This window comes from Ursus americanus, chromosome 31 (assembly GCF_024610735.1).
Source record: "Ursus americanus isolate L20-20 chromosome 31, mUrsAme1.1.p, whole genome shotgun sequence".
In the NCBI taxonomy this organism is placed as follows: domain Eukaryota; kingdom Metazoa; phylum Chordata; class Mammalia; order Carnivora; family Ursidae; genus Ursus; species Ursus americanus.
The window spans coordinates 28,536,399-28,542,560 of NC_142157.1; the positions used below are offsets into that span (position 1 = coordinate 28,536,399).

Below are 6,162 nucleotides of genomic sequence, written 5' to 3' on the forward strand. Positions count from 1 at the left end.
TCTGACACCCCAGCGTATTCACACCCCTGAAAAAATTTGTAAACCTGAAACACAAGCTCAAAGAGCATACGAATGGGCACGTATTGCATGGTGCGCTGGGTGTTATACGCAACTAATGAATCATCGAACTTTACATCGGGGGAAAAAAAAAAAAAGCATACGATGCAATGACAAAAAGTGTCACTCTCTCCCACCAGCCAAGCAGGTGAAGGGAGTCCACTTGACTTGCTCTGCTACACACACTCAAAGCAAGGGTGTTGCCAAATAGAGAATGACAGAGAAAAAACATTCTTTAGTTTTATTACTTTTCCTCATGATAATTCCATACACCGAGCTTTTATGGGAAAAGAGTAGGAATGTGTGAAGAAGGGATGGGGATGGTGATAAAAATCAGAAACTTAATGATTATAGTATCAGCTTCTGAGCATTGTTGTGCCTGCCTGCCAGCCTCACAGTTCCACTTAGAGGTCACAGGAGATGAGGGACCTCTGGTTCTGAGAAAAGGTGGTCAGGTTTAGCTTCTTTCTTCTCACCACTGTGCACTAATTCTGCAAAATTAGATAACAGAACGAGCTCCATACTGACCGTCTATGGGCAAGCTGAACTTGCAGTTGAGGACCAAACAGACCAATCCCAAAAGGCATTGTTTTTCCTTTTATCAACAAGATGGGAAAGATTTATTGCAATGTTGAAATAAATTGTTGAAAATCTATTTCTTAAGGAGTCTACAGTGATCTTTGTCAGTCTGACTTCTGTGTGCACAAGAATGCAAAAATCTCTGTACAAAACTATTAATAGAACAAACACGACTTGTTTTTTAAATTCTCCTTTAGTTTAACCTTGTCTTTTTTTTTTTTTTTTAACACAATTTGGATACTTGCCTTCAAGGATTGAGAAAATAAGCCAATGATTTCCTTCCAGAGAAGTCTTGAAAGGTCTTCAATAGAGTTTAGCTTTCTAGTATGCCACTAATTAAAATTAACTCTTGGGGATTCTTCGGAAAAAGGATTCTTAAATTATAGAGGTGCTACTACTTGTGAGGGTTTGTTTATTTAGGTCTTAAATTTCTATAAAACATCACTCTTGGAAAATGTCAGTGTATTGATTATCTTCCCCAAAATGATACCATCCCCTTTTATTAGACAATGTCTAGGAGGCAATGAAAATTTATCTTATGTGACATTCAGAAAAACAGTCTAGAAAACTAGGAGAAAAAAATCCAAGAGCTATTTAAAGCAATGGCATGTGACCTTAATAATCACTTATATCAGTTCTGCAACTCCACAAACATTTCTTGGTCCTAAAGCTTTGCGTTATTTAATAAAATCACTGAAATTAGCTTAAAATTAGATATTATATGATATCATATTCCTATACCAATTGGTACAATTCCTTTTTAACCACTGGCTGATATAAATAAATGTTAGCTTATGTTAGTTGGGGAAAGCTAAGGAAAAAAAAAATAATGAAACTGAAAATCAAAGAATGTTAAAGTATCAAGCATGATATGAATGATCAAAGTGACTTCATTTTTGCTTTCCAAAGTCTGATTTACCAGAATTTGTGGTGAGGTCCTCTTCGATAGTGCTGGTAATCACAATGGATGCAATAATAAAAGGGGGTGAAGTATTCCCACTAAGATGTGGAAGAGGGAAATTAAATTCACCAAAATCTAGGTGAGATCCTAGCCCTCCTGTGTACAACCTTATGCTGGTATACCTGAAGCTTGAAATCAGAGAGCAAGTACAACAAAGGACATCCTTTCTCCACCAATTCTCTCTGCCTTAGCCGTAGCTGGCTTATTATTTTTTTTTAATCAAATTATACAAGAGTAGTTGTAAATTTAGACTCCTGTAATGGGTTGAATTGTGTTTGCCCAACATTCATACAAACCTCAGGATGTGACCTTATTTGGAAATGGGGTTGTTTGAAGATGTAGTTAGTTAAGGTGAAGTCATACTGGACTAAGATTGGCTTCTAATCCTTATAAAAAAGAGAACTTTGGACACAGGCACACATGCAGGGGAGAGCACCTGCAAACTTCTAGACGCTTGGAGAAAAGGTATGGAAGAGATTCTTCCTCACAGCCCTCAGGAGGAAACCAACCTTGCTGACATCTTGATCTCAAACTTCTAGATTCCAGAACTGTAAGATGAGATACGGTATGTTTCTCATGGCAAAGCTACTTACTATGTGGTACTTTGTTAAGGAAGCCGTAGAAAACTAGTACAGCTCTCTTGATGTACATTCTCTGTATCACATTTCCCAAACTTATCTGATTATCAGAATTTGTGCAACTTTTAAAAATACAGATACTGGGGAAACTTTTACATCTGAATTCAGATTCAGTATGCGTGGGGTGGGCCTGAAAATCTTTATTATAACAAAAAAACACAACCAAATTAAAAAACAAACAAACAAAAAAGAAAACTCTGGGCTGTGATTCTGTTGCAGAGTTAGATTTGAGAATTTCTACTCAAGTAGACAGTATTAAGAGAAGTTTACAAATGACACACACACACACACACACACACACAGAGGTTCTAGTTTTTCTCTAATTTGTGAGGTTAAATATATATATATATATATATATATATATATATATATATATATAATTTTTATTTCTAGGCCTTAATTATCTCTTTTGCAATAGGAAAAGGTTGGGCATTATTGTAAAAGGCAGAAATTTGTAGTCAGAGGTCCTCTCATTAATATGTCCTACCTATTTTGATCAGTAAAAAGAATATGTACAATGTTTTCAGAGATAGCCCTTGTTCAGTGGGTCGTGCTGACTTTGTTGGGGTTGGTCTGCCCCCTTCCCCAAGAGCCAGCCCCTCCTTAAAGCTGGGAGAGGGGTCCAGTCCCTGACTTTGAGCACTCTGCAGTCCCTGGGCAGGCCGCCATGAGCAGATGAAAGGCACAGCCAGAGACGCTCAACAGGAAAATCACCGACGTGCTCACAGAACTTGCGAACTTTGAGAAGAACATGAACTAGGCCATCCATAAGGACCATGCTTATAGAAAAGCAGCATCTGTGATAGCAAAGCACCCATACAAAATAAAAAGTGGAGCAGAAGCTAAGAAATTGCCTGGAGTAGGAACAAAAATTGCTGAAAAGATTGATGAATTTTTAGCGACTGGAAAATTGTATAAGCTAGGAAAGATGCAGCAGGATGATACGGGTTCATCTATCAATTTCCTGACTCGAGTCCGTGGCATTGGTCCATCTGCTGCAAGGAAGTTTATAGATGCAGGAATTAAAACATGAGAAGATCTCAGGAAAAAATGAAGGTAATAAGTTGAACCATCATCAGTGAATTGGGCTGAAATATTGAGGAATTTGAGAAAAGCATTCATCCTGAAGAAGTGTGACAAATGTAAGCCATTGTACTAATTGAAGTTTAAAAACTGGATTCTGAATTCCTCACTATAGTCTGTGGCGGGTTCCACAGAGCTGCAGAGTCCATTGGTGACACGGATATTCTTCTGATCCATCCAAACTTTACTTCTGAACCCACCCAATAGCCGAAACTCTTATGTCGTGTTATGGAGCAGTTACAGAAGGTCCATTTTATTACAGATGTTCTGTCAAAAGGTGACACAAAGTTCATGGGTGTTTGCCAGCTTTGCAGTAAAAATGATGATAGGGAGTATCCACATCAGAAATTGATACAAGGTTGATACCCAAGAATCAATATGACTGTGCTGCTCTCTATTTCACTGAGAGTGATATTTTCAATAAGAATATGAGAGCTCATGCCCTAAGAAAAGGACTTCACGATGATGAATACACAGTCTGTGCCTGGCGAGTCACTGGAGTTGCTGGAGGGCCTTTGCCAGTGGTTAGTGAGAAAGACATCTTTCACTATATCCAGTGGAAATACCAAGGACCCAAGGATCGAAGTGTAGGAGGTCTGTTCTTCATCCCAGGCACAGCTCAACTCAACAGGAGTCTTAATTTATTTCTTAACCTTTGCTTTGTAAGGGTCTCTGGCATTTTTAAATGATTGTTTCTTCTCGCTTTAGTTTGCACGGTAGTCAATAAAGCCTCTTGTACTATTAAAAAAATGATAATATGTACAGTGTTTCATCCATCAGCATGCAAGTGCCAGTTAGTAGCCACCATTTTGCTTTGTAGGTCAGGTTCCCCATGAAACAGACTCTCAGTTGAAGTACAGGTGGCTTAGTAGAGAGTGAAGAAATCAGGATGAGCAGAGGGAGACGTAGAACTCCAATGGAGTCACCTCAGGGCTCTCAGACAATCTGTAATGCTGGCATGTGCCTTCGGAGATGTCTAAAATGGAGGTGCATGACCTTGGACTGTGGACCTCCATATTCACCAGCCCTTCCTTGCATGTGGGTTGCTTTCAGAGAAGGTGCAGAGGCTGTGTGAGGCAGCTTCCTTCGGTTGAGGATAATTCCTTGCTAGGAACCAAGGTGAGAGAGGTCAGCAGGCAACAAATAGTCTTGGTAGCTGGTGAAAGGAGTTTCTCAGTCCCAAAGATGGGTGGTCTCCTGGAGGCTCCTTACAGCATCTGTACAGTTGACCTCTTCTACTGGTTGGTTCTACCTGCTTTGTATATTTACTCAGTCTGAGAACAGCTGCTCTGGGACTATGATTGTTCTGCCTTCTTAGGCAATTTAAGGAAGTGAAAGGTGAGTTGGATGAAGTAGATAGCTCTCACTACTTGGAGCTTACAACCTGATACCTGTTATCTCTTCTCTCACTCTACAATCTAAAATTCCGGGCCGCTGGGTGGCTCAGTCAGTTAAGCATTCGACTCTTGATTTCGGCTCAGGTCGTGATGTCAGGGTTGTGAGATTGAGCCCCATACCGGGCTCCACTCAGGGTGTGAAGCCTGCTTTAAATTTCCTCTTTCCCGCAGTTCTTTCCCCCGCTCATGCTCGCTCTCTCTCTCTCTCTCTCTCTCTGTCTCAAAATAAATAAATAAAATAAAACCCCTTTGGCTGCTGTTACCACCTCTGCTGGTCTATGTGGCTTGCCTATGGAGATGAGCCTCTGGTCACCCAGCCTTTTTCATGTCATGACAACCACACTACGCCCTTTACCCTGGATTCCTGAGTGATATACCACAGTACTTGCTACCCATTGTCTTAAGATTGTTTTCCTTTCATTTTTTCCTGACATTGCTATGTATGTATATGATTTTTGTATTCCCTACTCTTTTTATAATGAACATGGGAAAAAGACCATAGTTAAAAGCTTCAAAGTGGAGCTTTCACAGGAGAAGCATTTGAAGGTTCCTCCTGTTATGTTTCTCTTAATGTGAATGTGAAGACTGTTGTGGTAAACTAGCTGCATTCTCAATTTTTTGGTAGTGAAAGTGATGTCAGGCAGCAAAAACTAGAGAACTGTCACCTGTCACATGAGAGAAGGATTTTTCTCTCATTTTTATACAGTCTTTATCCAGAATTAATTTTGGAGCTAGCTGGGAAAGATTCAAGTGTTATCACCCATTGTGACAGATGTAATATCAATTTTTTTTAAATCCTAATTTTGCATGCTAGAGTGTCTGTCTTAAGCTATCCCAGGTCCCAGAAGTGACATAGCTACTCAAGTTCAGAGACCCATAATAAACATCAACATGAAGGTCCTTTAATTCCATATTCTGTATGTTTTAGATAGAATTCTATATCAGGGCACTGCTATCACCAATGATAAGGGAAAGGAAATGTGATCCAAACAATTCAAATATTTTATTCTTTATGTTTTATCGTCTCTGCATTTGCGAAGTACATTCTGTCTTATAAAGCCTCAAAGCCTTAGAGGATAACTCTAAGTGATTGGTTTATCGCTCTGTCATGTTGGCAAAGTTTATTTCCAAATGTAACAAGAAAACACATGATTAAATGTTACAATAAATAGGAACTATGTTCCCTAGTGAAACTGAAACATCTTTGTATATACTATCCTAATCATTTCTCTCAAGGCTTCTTATAGCATTTTATCAATCTGAAGTTTAAAACCAGTGGTGAGTCTCAATCTTGATTTTCACATGTAGTTTTATGAGGAAGAGCTGCTTTTGTGGGTTACGGTACTGAATGCAGATTACAAACGAGGTGTGTTCCAAAATATCCTCTTGTTAATCATAATTTCATGCTTAGAACATACTTGCTTAAGGGTCAAAGTTGTATAAATGG

At 39.1% G+C, this 6,162-nt stretch overlaps 1 pseudogene; it reads left to right on the forward strand.

Moving 5' to 3' along the window:
• Nucleotides 1-2,902: 2,902 nt before the first annotated feature.
• Nucleotides 2,903-4,007, forward strand: LOC123802323 (DNA polymerase beta pseudogene; annotated as a pseudogene).
• Nucleotides 4,008-6,162: the final 2,155 nt, after the last annotated feature.